The 14,460-nt window shown below is 35.5% G+C and overlaps 1 protein-coding gene across 1 annotated transcript in view; it reads left to right on the forward strand.

Annotated features, from left to right (window-relative positions):
* The window catches only part of GALNT13 (polypeptide N-acetylgalactosaminyltransferase 13), a 668,619-nt gene that overhangs the window by 242,152 nt on the left and 412,007 nt on the right, over positions 1-14,460 (forward strand). The window lies entirely within an intron of this gene.

The following is a 14,460-nucleotide window of genomic DNA, read 5'->3' on the forward strand; positions in this document are numbered from 1 at the left end:
CCGACTCACTGTTTTTTTTTTGTTTTAGATAAATGGTATCTCTCAAACAGACTAAAATTTCAAGTAAATGAATAAAGTAAGTAACCTACAAGAGTCCAGGTAGAGTGATGTAGGTAGAAAGAAAATTCTTCTTTTATCTTTCTTTATCCCTGAGTCATGTTAATAGAGGCATTTCTGATCACTTTTGACCACATCTTCATTGAGAAATGGAGTCCCTGGGTGGTGTAAACAATTAAGCACTTGTGTACTAATTAAAAGATTGTTGGTTTGAATCTACCCAGTGGTGCTTTGAAAGAAAGGCCTGGTGATCTACTTCTGAAAGGTCATAACCATTGAAAACTCTATGGAGCACCGTTTTACTCTACAGCATGTGGGGTCACCATGAATCAGAATCTGTTGGACGGCAGCTGTGTCTTTTGCTTAAATTGACAAAGCAGTAATTTTGCCTCATACACATTTAAATTTACTTTTATTTTTCCTTTATTCTTTTTTTTTTTTTTTTTTACATATTATATGTGATGAACAGTTTGAGGGTAGGGGCTTCATAATTTCCTTCTCCTTTCTATCTTTCCAAACTACCGAATACATTGTGTATGTGAGAATTCAGTAGATGATGGAGAATAAATTACTGAACTCATGTTTGTATTCATACAGAAGGCAGTAAATCTAGAAGTTAAGAGAGCAGATTCAAGAGGTAGATTGTTCATGTTTGAATCCCAGCATTGCTATGTGACCTAGGGAAAAGTTACTTCACTTCTCTTGCCTCAGTTGTCTCAAGTATAATAAAATGGGAAAATAATACCACTCATCTTTAGAGTTGTGAGGATTACATGAGTTAATACCTACAAAACACTAAGCATCGGGCCTGGCACTTGGAGTGTTTAGTTATTATTATTTTGAGATAATTTCTTTGCTAAGTGGCTATAATGATTATAATGCATAACTATAGCTTTGAGGAATAAATAAACGTATTCAAAGCTGGGAATAGTTTGTTGGCACTCTACTGTTCATTACGGAGGGATGCAGAAGATAACATATGTAGAGGTAATCATCAAGAGATTTCTGGATATAGAGAAATATGTGATAAGCAGAATTTTTATTAATGAATTCATAATTAGGGAGATAAAATTTATAAATACTGTGGGATATCATTAAAGGGCTTTTAGAAGAGTAAATTCTTATGGGATTCACAAAGCAGTATGGTAATAAATATTCGTGAATTGGAATAAAAGCAGCTCTTTCAATCTCGTCAGAAGACATTATGCAGCAGTTTTCCTTAATTGAACTTCTTCATCTTCCAATATAGGTAATTAAATAAAACAGAATGATTTTGGAGTAAAGTAACCTTTTAAGTAATTTACAAATGTAAAGCATTATGATGAGTACTATTAATAATAATGATCATCAAACATAAAAAATAAAATAAAATTTAATTACTTTGAGCCCTCTTTTACAATATGGAAATTATAAAAATATTAAAATATTAAGATTATTGAGCAAAGTGAATATTACATATTATCCTTTTGTTTATTTTTATATAGTTTTTTAGGTAATCAGTATTCTGGAGTGGAGTATATTTGGGCATAACGAACCCAAATATTTTGGAGTCTGTCCATCCCTTTGTCTTCTGAAGGGCTTTTAGTTAATAGAGTAGATGATCGCTGTATGTCTTATTTCAACAAAGATTGCTGGAAAGGAGGTATACTGTGGAGACCTTTAATATACAGGCAACTTGGCTGCTTTTAGTTACCTCATTCATTCATTCATTCCACAGAAATTTACTGGGCATGAACTAGAATACAACTACTCTCTTCCACTCCTCCCCATATGAGAAATAAATGTAACTGAAAAGAAAAAAGTAATAAGGATCACCTTTCATGATCAAGGTATTGAAGTGGTTCTTTTAGCATTTAATGAAGAAAGTAAAGGGGACATAAAATTAAGAAGTTAAAATACGCTTAGACTAGAATATCATTCTGTAAATATGATTAAGTGCTAGACCCAGAAATCAGTGGATAGAAATTTTAGAATTTTTGCCCTTTCAGATCTTTAAAAAGATGATTTTCCTCTTAGGAGGTGGCAAGGGGAGGAGTGTCTACCTGATTTCTAACTTTCAACCTTCTTTAGATTCTCCTGGCATGTTAACAACGTGGCCAAATTCCAGCATATACAGAGCTCAATACACTCTTCAATACTGTGGAAGGACCTGCATATTCACTTTCTCCCTAATCATTTGACCAGTCAAATGGTGGTATCCAAGCACTGTGACTACAACTATTTTTCTCTACGTGCTGTGACTCTTTGTTAGCTAAAGTATACATCATACAAGTGATATGATGGGAAGGGAAAAAATATTAAAAATTGTGGGGTTCCTTTGACAAACTTAAAGATTACTCGTGTTCAGGAACTCTAAGCAGGGTATCACATTTAGTCTTTTGAGTAGAAGAAAGGGAAGACTGGGTTCTGAAGAATGTTCACTTCAAATTTTGTGCCATGTTTCCATGGCCTGTAGCATGAGCATCATGATACGAGGCCACACTGAAACATTTGGTGGTATATTTTATGTTGCTGGGCATCCAAAATGCCCCTAGATTTCTCGCGTAAAGACTGAATTTTATATACTCACTATCTGGATTTGCCTGGGAAACGAACCCCTGTAATCCAGCTAATTTTAGCATAAACTCAACAGGGTCATCCTCTGTCTAAATCTCTGCCTCATTTCTGGATACTGGTCTCCATCCTATTATCCTTCCCTTGAATGTTTCACTTCCATATTCTTTCTGCACTCTCTCTGTATTTAAAACCACCACAGTATTAGCATATGTACTTCTCTTCTTGAGACAGAAGCAGATATTCTTTTAGCTGCCCACCTTCTGCCCTCTGTTCCAAGGTCACTTCTGTTTAGGACTCACCTTTTTATAATGACTTGCATCACTGCTTGTGTCCTTTAAGAAATTTCCTTGTGTCCTTTCTCCAGATAGTCTACATTCCTGCCTGCCATTTCCATTTATATGGCAGTAGAAACAATTCCATTTTAGTCCCTGCTACAAGTAAATGATAGTAGAAAAAGTGTTCATGATGTATCCAGGATTATCAGTTTCAAAAGTCCAAAACTCAGGGCTAAGGTTACACACCCTGAAATACTTTCTGCTGACATTCTATATCCTAATCATGCCCCTTTAACCATACTGCAATGTTTCTTCCCCCATACTACTGAGTAATTTCTCTGTAGGTATAACTGCTACCAGAGATCCAAATGTAGTTTTGCTTTGAAGATAGACCATTGTCAAATGACCATTGATTTATCTTACTCATGCTTTGATAATATGTCTGGTGTTTAACAGTATGAAGTAGCCTCAACCTTTAATGGACACTTGTGGTTGAACCACCGTAAAGCAATGTGCTTGAGCCTTGGGTTTTCTTAGTCTCTGGACTATAATTCAAGCAATTTCCTGTACACATAACCAAAAGATTCTTCAACATTTTATGAATATGACAGGTTTCTTCTGGAATAGCATAGGTTATTAGAATCCTAGCTTCTAGGTAAAATCCGGAAACTGGATTCTGATTCTGTATCCAAATACATAGTTTCTGTTTCTGTATCCCTAGGAATGGGCTTGTTCTCCTCAACTCTTAGGAGTTCCTTATAGCAAGGGGCCTGAGAGTAAAAAGAAAGGGGACTATATCATGATTTTATAATGTGTGTGTGGTAGTTATTTACCTTGTTTGTTTCTTAAAGCTATATGTTATATAAATGAATTAGACAAAATGATACTGAGGTAAAATAACTTACCTAAGGTCAGAAAACAAAGGTGCAACTGCACTGAGATTTGACTTGGTGCTGTGTGTCTTCAAAGCAAGACCTTTCCATCACTTCATGTGACACAGGAGTTGAGATTTGTATGACATTAAAAATCTCTTCATCTTTATATCATAAAGTTTGAAAGTTAATTTGATTGTATTAATTTATTTGTACTTCTTTTTCCTCACTTCTTAATAAAAGTATTGAATATGATGATGCCTAAAATTCCTTGGTGCTCTTACATTCTGAGTTAGGAGAGATACTTGTGATTTGAAAATATCTATGTGTAAGAAATTATGATGAATAGTGTAAGAAATGGTCCATTTGCCAAAAGGAGCAAATGATAAATATCAAATGTTTGATTCAAGAAATAAGTGCTGTTTTTGTTCAGCCCTCTCAGTTGAAGAAAGAGCAGGTGTCCTTGAGAAAGTGGCTTTGAACTAGAAGTTCTTTCTACCTTTTGCACTCTATCCCATGGCTGTCTTTTTTTAGGACTCACTTTCTTATACTGGCTTGTACTACTGATAATTAAGCAGTGCCCTTTTGTCCTTTTACCAGACAACCCACATCCTGGCCCGCCATTTCCCTTTATGTGGTAGTAGCAGCAGTTCTATTTTAGTCCCTGCTACAAGTGAAGAGGCAGCAGAAGCAAGGGTCTGGAAGTGGAGGTGACAATCACAGGCTTTGGTATCTAGAGGGGATTGAAGTGTTGAGGGGTGCTGGAAAATGAAGGTTAAGTGTCATGAGGGATGAATCATAAGTAGTAGGAAGGGAGAAGGATCATATTCTAAATCTAAGAAATGTAGGGGCTAATATTTTGGGAATGTCTGGTGGAAGTAAAGGACAGATTGAAGGGGTTTTTGAGAGTTACAGTATATGTAAATAGGCTGCCTCTGGGCTACTAAAAAAATACACTTCTCCATTTTTATTGTAGGAGAGATTTAGGTTAAGCACTATCTATTGGTTGCTTTTTAGAGTCCCAAGCAGTAATGGTCCAAAAGTGGTATTTTAACTGCAGTTGTCACATTTTATTGTAATATATTAAAAAGCTTTACAAAATCATTTTTATTAAATGTCTCACATTTATTTTCTAGGTCATTTTCTATAAGAAGGTAGTTAGGAATTTCTATTTTGGGAAATGTGTTGCTGAACTAGGTAACAAGATTCTTGGTTTATATAATTTCTACTACACCAGTTCTACCTGAATTTTATAAAAATTAATATATCTTGAATATGAAAAGGACTACTTAAAACTAAATTGTGATCCATAAAACAATATTACAACTCTAAGGTAAGCTCACTAAATTTTAGGAAATTAATTTTAAGTGAGTACAATATAATCCCTAAGTTATGTAAGTGTACTTAGGTTATATTATAGCCTAACACTGCTTACTATAATATTAATGCTTTCACTTGCCTCTATCACAAGTGCTGACAAAACTAAGTATTAAAAGAAATCCATCTTTCATGCCAGCTAAAACACTGGTATTTGTTTTAGCAAAAATGATGCGAAGGGCACTTGTTAATGCTCAATAAGGTATCACGCTATCAGTAGTGCCTAAGAAAACTATGTGCGTTGTTGGTAAGATTTCCTTCTTCATTCTGATTGTCGTTCTTTTTTGTGCTTACTGCTCAATCTAGTCTAATTCTCAGTAACATAGTATTTGAAATTGTTTAGAAATATTTTTATATTTTGAGTAATTTACCAAGATCATCAGTTTTGCACATTCATATCCAGTTTCTTGCTTAAGAATGAAATTCTTATATCCTCTTTCACTGTTTACTTTTTTCTTGCTCACTAAGGCAATTTAATTGCTTTCAAGTAATTTTAAGGCCATGCTTAGTTATTGGTCCCGTTTCTGTTCCTACAGAAGATTTTCTATAATGAAAATGCCAGAAAACCCAATTCCACACAATTTTATCTATATTTATATTTCTGCCAAGTTTATTAGTCTCCGTCTACCCCGGCCCAGGAAATTGAAATATTTGTCAGGGCTAGTTCTCAAAGAATAAAAGCAGTCTAAATGGAAGTAAAGTACAATTTAGATCATTTGTTTGGAGAAGGAAAGTGTTCTTTATTTTCTTGCTTAGGTTAAAAATAGTGGCAACTAAAAAATTGTAGATTGGAACTAATTGCTGATGAAAACAAAATGCAATTAAGATTTTAATATAAGCTACAAGAGTAGTTATGTGAATGTCTTTCCTTTGTTCATATAAATGTCTCTTGCTTTCTGGTACAACTTAGCTTCCCAAAAGCTAACTGTAGAAATAATTACATCCAAATGCACAAATTGGGGAAAACACAGATAGATGTTTCATTCAAAATTCACTGACTTTATGAGAGACCAAAAAAAAAAACAACTGTTGCCATCAAGTCAGTTCAACTCATGGCGACGCCGTGTGTTACAGAGTAGAGCTGTTCCATAGGTTTTCTTGGCTATCATCTTTATGAACGCAGATATCCAAGCCTTTCTTCCATTATGTTGCTGAGTGGGTCTAAACCGCCAACCTTTAGGTTAGTAGTTAAGTGCAAACTATTCTTGCCACTCAGAGGCATTTTATCTGAGACAAGAGGATATGAAATACTCAGTGTGCTCTGAAAGATGAAGCCATTGTAGAGGGTGGTCCAAGGGCTTTAGAGTACTGGAATCTCGGTTTCTGCTTACATCATTTACTCACGGTAGACTTCAGGGAAGGTAGTTAAACTTTGAGCCTCATTTTCCTCATTGTTCACAGAACAGAGTTCCTTTGAGGATTACCTGTGATAATGTATTTTAAGGTTGCGGCGTAAGTGGGGTTCATCTCCTGCCTTCTGCCTTTCTTTCAATGAATGATTCATGAATGAAAATTATATTTTCTTAAATAGTTTGTAATTTGGCTTTTTAAATTTTATACTGCCATTTGTAGTATACAATGGAAAATTATTAGACTGTTGTTCTTGTCCATTGTCAATCAATATCATTTCAATAAACTAATATGAAACTAACAACGTCCTTTTCCTTTGGTGACGTGGTTTTGTTTCCTTTTTTTTTTTTTTTACTTTGCATAGCAAATAATATCTTTATATATACTATTTGGGTTTGTCCTAGCTACAGATATGTGTGCGTATGTATTTTAAATATACATAATGTTCTACATATTCATCTGCAGAAACTTTTGATTATGCATCTTTATTCAAAACACTGATATTTTTCACACACTAAATGTAGCATCTGCCTATAAGACTTCTGAATTTTCTTTCATAATACTTCAAGACATGGGTTCACTTTTTTCAAAAGCAATGATTATATTATAAACTTAATAATAAAAAAAAAAACCTGTTGCAGTCGAGTCAATTCCGACTCATAGCGACCCTATACGACAGAGTAGAACTGCCACCTAGGGTTTCCAAGGGGCACCTGGTGGATTCAAACTGCCAGCCTTTTGGTTAGCAGCTGTAGCTCTTAACTACTATGCCACCAGGGCTTCCATTTAATTATTATTAATAACAATTATTCATAATTAATAATACTTATAATAAATAATAGTATTTATTAAAACCAGGCATACCTATTTATATTATCAAATTTTTTATACAAAACGTAGGGGAACTGACAGATTGATGACTTCAGAAAAGTAACTTGTATTAGCTAAAGAAGATGGAGTGAATAAATAGATATACCATTTTACTAAACTCAAACATCTTTCTGTATGCGGAAACCAAATCTGGCTTCTGATCAAATGGATGAAGTTTAGTTTATCACATGGACTCTGTCATCATCACTGGTTTCTTATGAGAGGATTTAGTTATTTCATCAAATCTTTGCTGGTGTGAATTAAGATTCCTAACAGGGAAAAGGAGAAGAGAAATTGTTACGTTACAAAAGGAGGTGGTGATTGTTGACATTGTGTAGATTTTACACTAGTGATAACTCTTGACTCTTATTGGTGAAAAAAAAATTACAAACAAAAAGATGTATGTGCATATATGTACTTTTCTAAATACTTATTTTATATTTTCTTTCTGAAAATAATTTTTAAAAAAATTGGCCTGAAAACCAATTTCTCAGACTTTTCTACAGATTAAGTTCATTTTTTTTTCCTTTATTGTACTTTAGAGGAAAGTTTACAGAACAAACTAACTTCTCATTAAACAGTACACATATTGTTTTATGACATCGGTTAACAACCCCACAACATGTCAACACTGTCTCTTGTCGACCTTGGGTTCCCTATTATGAGCTTTCCTGTCCTCGTCTGCTTTCTAGTCATTGTCCCTGGGCTGTTGTGCCCCTTTAGTCTTGTTTTTTTTTTTTTTTTTTTTTTTTTTTTTTTTTTTTTTTTTTTTTTTATGGGTCTGTCTAATCTTTGGTTGAAGGGTGAACCTTGGGAGTAACTTCATTACTGAGTGAAAAGGGTGCCTGGGGGCCATACGCTCTGGGTTTCTCCAGTCTCTGTCAGGCCAGTAAGTCTGGTCTTTTTTTGTGAGTTAGAATTTTGTTCTACATTTTTCTCCAGCTCTGCCCGGGACCTTCTGTAGTGATCCCTGTCAGAGCAGTCAGTGGTGGTAACTGGGCACCATCTAGTTGGACTAAACTCAGTCTGGTGGAGGCCGCGGTAAATGTGGTCCATTAGTCCTTGGACTAATCTTTCCCTTGTATCTTTAGTTTTCTTCATTCTCCCTTGCTCCCAAAGGGATGAGACCAGTGGAGTACCTTAGATGGCTGCTCAAAGGCTTTTAAGACCTCAGACTCTACTCACCAAGGTAGAATGTGGAACATTTTCTTTATGAACTATGTTATGCCAGTTGAGCTATTCCCCGAGACCATGGTCCCCACAGCCCTCAGCCCAGCAATTCGATCCCTCAGGGAGTTTGGATGTATCTATGGAACTTCCATGGCCTTGCCTTACACAAGTTGTGCTGGCTTCCCCAGGATTGTGTACTGTCTTACCCTTCACCAAAGTTACCACTTATTTATTGTCTATTTAGTGTTTTTCCATCCTCATCCCTCCCGTCGTTTGTAACCATCAAAGATTGTTTCTTTTTTTGTGTAAACCTTTTCATGAGTTTTTACAGTAGTGGTCTCATACAATATTTGCCCTTTTGTGATTGACTCATTTCACTCAGCATAATGCCCTCCAGAGTCATCCATGTTATGAGATGCTTCGCAGATTCATCATTGTTGTTTATCATTGCATAATACTCCATTGTGTGTATGTACCATAGTTTGTTTATCTAGGAATAAAATTATCTATAAACAAGAAAAAAAGAAACTTGTAACATGAGAGATATTCTGAGTAACTTTTTCAAATAAAATAACTGAAATTTCTGTCCTCATGCAGCGAGTTCCGCACTTTTCCAATATTTCTGAAGATATACAGTCTCCTTTCTGATTCCCCTTCCCTCTTTTGTCAGTTTAATTGCAGGTCACCTCCCAGGGCCCCTGTGCTGGCTCTGCTGGTTGCTTGTTTTCTCTGTAACTTGGTTTGTGAACAGACTCTTCTCCGTGTATCACTAACACAAGACTATTTGGGTTATGTACTTTTTCTGAAGGTTTTGAGAGAAGTGTAATTTTAGGAAACATCTTATAATGAACCAATAGTAATAATGTCAGTAATATTTAAACTGTTATCAGATGCTTACTATGAACCAGGCACACTTCTAAGAAGTTCACATATATTCATTCTTTAATTGTCCTCTTAATACTGAAGTAAGTACTTATCATCACCACTTAACAGAGAAGGATACTGAGATTCAGAACAATTAACTAATTCCCTCAAGGTCATACAATTACTAAGTGTCATAGACTGTATTCAAACCTATGTACTCTTTACACATTTTTTGCTCTTAATAAAAAATTAATTAATTACTAACTTCCCATACTTTTTTATTCCCAGAATTTGGAATTTCAAACTCCTATTACTTGGATGAAGTCAGAGGAAAACTGACAATTGCCGTCACTTTATAAAGTTTAGTCCCTCTCTCTTTCTCAGCCTCTCTGATCCAGATGCTCTATGGAGTCCTTTGAAAAACACCACGGCCTGTTTAGATGTTTTGAGAGAGAAAAAGAATTCCTTTCCTCAGAAGAACTCTATAGACCTCCTGGTTAAGTGGTTCTCACCCTATCAGACCCAGTGCCTGTATTTTGTAATAAATATTTTGTAATTCCTCTTAAAGTTAAATTATATAAAAAAGAATTCATTTATACATAATTTCAAAGAATATACTCCATAATAAAAAAGGCAAAAAATAATGTAATTTTCTGGACTGAAGATTCTATAATGAGAGATAATTAAAATGATATTAATTAGCCAAGATTATTGATAAGCTTGCTTTTCTGACAGCACAGTGGATGCATATAAATAAAAGAACAATCAACAGTTATGTTTTACCTGGATTTTTTTTTCTACCTTAATGCTCTAACAATTTCACTTATTATTTGTGTTTGCCACAGATTGTGAAAATGTATATTAATTCTAAGCTGACAGTAATGTTATAATTCATTAGCCATTGTGAACTATTCCTATTTGTCCGGTACTGGGCAGGTAGTAAGGGTGAAGACAATTGATGTCATATTTTTAGGGATTCTTGGTCTATTCAGACAATATACAGATGTTCTAGTCTTTTTCCAGACGTTATATAATCATATCATTTGTCTATCTTCATTTTTCAAAACTAGATGAAAATTTAACAAATGATTTCAGATTTATGTGGAAAAAGAAATGCAAGAATACCTTGAACATTTTCAGATAATAAGAGTAACATAGAGAGACTCTACTAGATATTGAAATGTATTATTAAAGCGACAAGAAAAAGTACAGTTCTAGTGCCTAATAGAATAGGAAAAAACATACGAGTATACATAAATCAGTGGAAAAAAGATGATTAGTCAGCATATGGTATTACTTGAAATTAGTTATTGTTTCCAAAACACTTTGCTTATCCTTACTTAACACATTGTATCAAAATAGAATTCTAGTGAGCAGCGAATATATGTACAACAAAAGAAATAACAAAAAATGACTAAGGTTTAAAAAGCACTAGGAAATATAAATAAATAGTTCTATAACATTCTTTTGGTTCAGGTCTTCTTAAATATGATACCAGAGGCACAAATCTTATGGAAAATATGAACATTAATGTTAATATAAATTCTAATGTATGGTCATTTAAGAAGACCTCAGATAATCTATGGACTGAAAAAATATATATATTCTAAATACTCAATATCAGACATTCATAAAGACTAAGACTTCCAGAGAAAAATAGACACAATTACATGAACAAGTAATTCAGAAAATAAATAGGTTATTATATCTATCTATCTATACACACAAATATTCAACTCCGAAATTTTGAAATTAATGTAATTTAAAATATTGAGCTACTTAAAATTTTTTTTTAATCAATCATGTTGGCAAATGATTAAATTAATTATAATTATCAATGATGGGGTAGTTTTGGGACATAGTTACTATCACATTCCACTGATGTGATCAGTATGAAAATTGATAAAACATTCAGGTAGAATGTTAGCAGAGTGTTTTTAAATAGTGTCTTTTCCTTGATCCAACCATTTTGTTTCTTGTAGGACAGTCTATAGAAATATTTAAGGACATATCAAGAAAACTCTTCAGAGGTGTTTATCGTCATATTTTTTATTATAGCAAATAATTGGAAAAACTTAAATTTCCAATAACAGGTGACTAATAAAATTATGCAATAACTATGATGGGATTTTAGACAGCTATTAAAATGATTCTGTAGCTGTATATTTATGGGTATGAAACAGTATATGTATTTAATTACTTGTAAAATTAAGTAGTTTATAGAACAAGAAATTCAGTATGATCTCAAAATCATGCCATTAGACACTATGAAAACATGTATTGGTCCCTGTATATATTAGCTGCTTCTTAGTTGTAGTTTGTACTGTTCCCTCAGTTGCATACATTGTCAGATGAATTTCTCTGTTGTATTAATTGTAAGAATATTGTTGGTTAGGTCATGCAGCACTTTGCGTGTCTAGGACTATCAAAACCAAAGCCATCGTGTTGATTCCTACTCACACCACCCATATAGGACAGAGTAGAACCACCCCACAGGGTTTCCAAGGCTGTAATATTTACAGAAACAGACTGCTACTTGTTTCTTCTGAGTAGCTGCTGGTGGGTTTGAACCACCGACCCTTCACTTAGCAGCCAAGAGCTTAACCACTGAGCTGGGCTATGCTATCAAATTTTCTACCACTACCATCTCTTGGTTGAAATACTTTATTCGTCTAAGGGATGATTACGTTAATTTGACCAACCAAAAAAACAAAACCCACTGCTGTTGAGTCAGTTCCTACTCAGGGTGACCCCATGTGTTACAGAATACAACTGCTCCATAAGGGTTTCTTTTTTTTACCACAATCTTTATGAAACAGATTTCCAGGCCTTTTGTCCATGGGTTCACCGGATTGATAGTCAAGGGCAAACCATTTGTGCTACCCAAGGACCTTTTAGCTTGACCAAAACCCCACTGTTGTCAAGTCAATTCTGACTCATAAAGAGGACTTGAAGCACTTTCTGATGAAGATCAAAAACTACAGCCTTGAATATGGATTACACCTCAACAGAGAGAAAATAAAAATCTTCACAACTGAAATAATAAGCAACATCGTGATAAATGAAGAAAAAATTGAAGTTGTCAAGGATTTCATTTTACCTAGATCCACAATCAACACCCATAGAAGCAGCAGTCAAAGAAAATCAAACATACTTCATTGGGCAAATGTACTGCAAAAGACCTCTTTAAAGTGTTAAAAAGCAAAGATGTCACTTTGAGGACTAAGATACACCTCACCCAAGCCATGGTATTTTCAGTCGCCTCATATGCATGAAAATCAGGACAATGAATAAGGAAGACTGAAAAAGAAATGATGCATTCGAATTATGGTGTTGGTGTAGAATATTGAATACACCGTGAACTGCCAGAAGAACAAATCTGTCTTGGAAGAAGTACGGTCAGAATGTTCCTTAGAGGCAAGGATGGCTAGACTTGTCTCACGTAATTTGGACATGTTATCAGGAGGGACCAGTCCCTGGAGAAGGACATCATGCTCGGTAAAAGATTAGGTCAGCAAAAAAGAGGAAGACTCTCAATGAGATGGATTGACACAGTGGCTGCAACAATGGCTACAACCATAGCAATTATTGTGGAGACGGCAGAGGACCAGGCAGTGTTTTGTTCTGTTGTACATAGGGTCGCTATGTACTGACTTGACCGCACCGAACAACAACGACAATCATTAGTAGTTACTCCTCATTCCAATGCTCTTCTTCCCCTACCCTTAAAAAAAAAACCAAAAAACAAACCCGTTGCTGTCGAGTTGATTCCAACTCATAATGACCCCATAGGACAGAGTAGAACTGCCCCATAAGGTTTCCAAGGAGCTGGTGAATTCAAACTGCTGACTTTTTGGTTAGCAGCCTAGCGCTTACCCATTGTATCATCAGGGATCCTGAAGTTTCTTTAGATAGTCACTTTATTTGCATATTATTAGTTCTGCCTTGGAGCTTTGGTGACACAGTGGTTAAGAGCTCTTCTGCTAATCAAAAGGTCAGCAGTTTGAATACACCAGCTGCTCCTTGGAAAACCTGTGGGGCAGTTCTACTCCATCCTATAGGGTCCCTATAAGTTGGAATCGACTCATTGGCAGCTTGGGGATCCCCCAGCCTTAGGCAACCACTAATCTACCTTCTGTCTCTGTAGATTTGCTTATTCTAGACATTTCATAAAAATAAAATCATATGTGGTCTTGTGTCGCAGCTCCTCACACGGGGCACCATCTGTCACAGTGGCGACGGTTGTCGGGGCAGCAGAGACAATAACCAATGCCACAACTCTTACAGAGAAGTGGGGCCAGGAGGGTCACTCTGAGGAGTTGAACCCCGGCTTCAGTCCCAGGAGTTTATTTTATAGTCAATACAGCAAGCAGTGAAGCAAATAACAGAACAATGGGCTTTGGGTGAGTAACAATAAGTTTCCGGCAAGGGAGAAGGAATTCAGGTAAACAAGTCAATTAGTAAAGGAACAGTAGGTTTAGGAAAAACAGGCTGTGCCCAACTCCTCTCCCATCGATGACATGTTCTCGATGAGAAAGAGATTAGGCACGACCTGCTCTCTGTGTTGTGTGCGTGGGCATAGACAGGCTGTAGTTAGCCATAGTACAGCCATCTTTGATAGGCTCAAAATCACATATTCCCACATTCCCCCCTTTTGTTTATTTAAAACTATTGTAGTTTTATCGGTCAAAGGTGTTGACTGTTTTTAATAGGTGAACGTAGTTGTAAAGGCTGGTTTATGATTTTGTTAAACTTTTAAGTAACACCTGGACTTAGTTGGGCTCCTAGATGGCGGCTGCAGCGGGCGCTTTAAACTCATGGCGCTGTTTTCCGCCGGATACCATCTGGTTTTTCACCAGGCTGTTACTTCTTCCTTGGGCTTTTAGGGGGTGCCTAGATGGCGGCCATTGTAGGCTCTTTAAACTCACGGTGCTGTTTTTTCACCAGATACCATCTGGTTCTTCACCAGGTTATGGAAACAACTCAGCCTGAAGAGCTAACAGTCAGACACCTTGTTAGACCAACGAAATGTGATTGGGATTAAATTTTCTTGATTCATTATCAATTAA

The sequence above is a fragment of the Trichechus manatus genome, unplaced genomic scaffold, assembly GCF_000243295.1.
Source record: "Trichechus manatus latirostris isolate Lorelei unplaced genomic scaffold, TriManLat1.0 scaffold00036, whole genome shotgun sequence".
Lineage (NCBI taxonomy): Eukaryota > Metazoa > Chordata > Mammalia > Sirenia > Trichechidae > Trichechus > Trichechus manatus.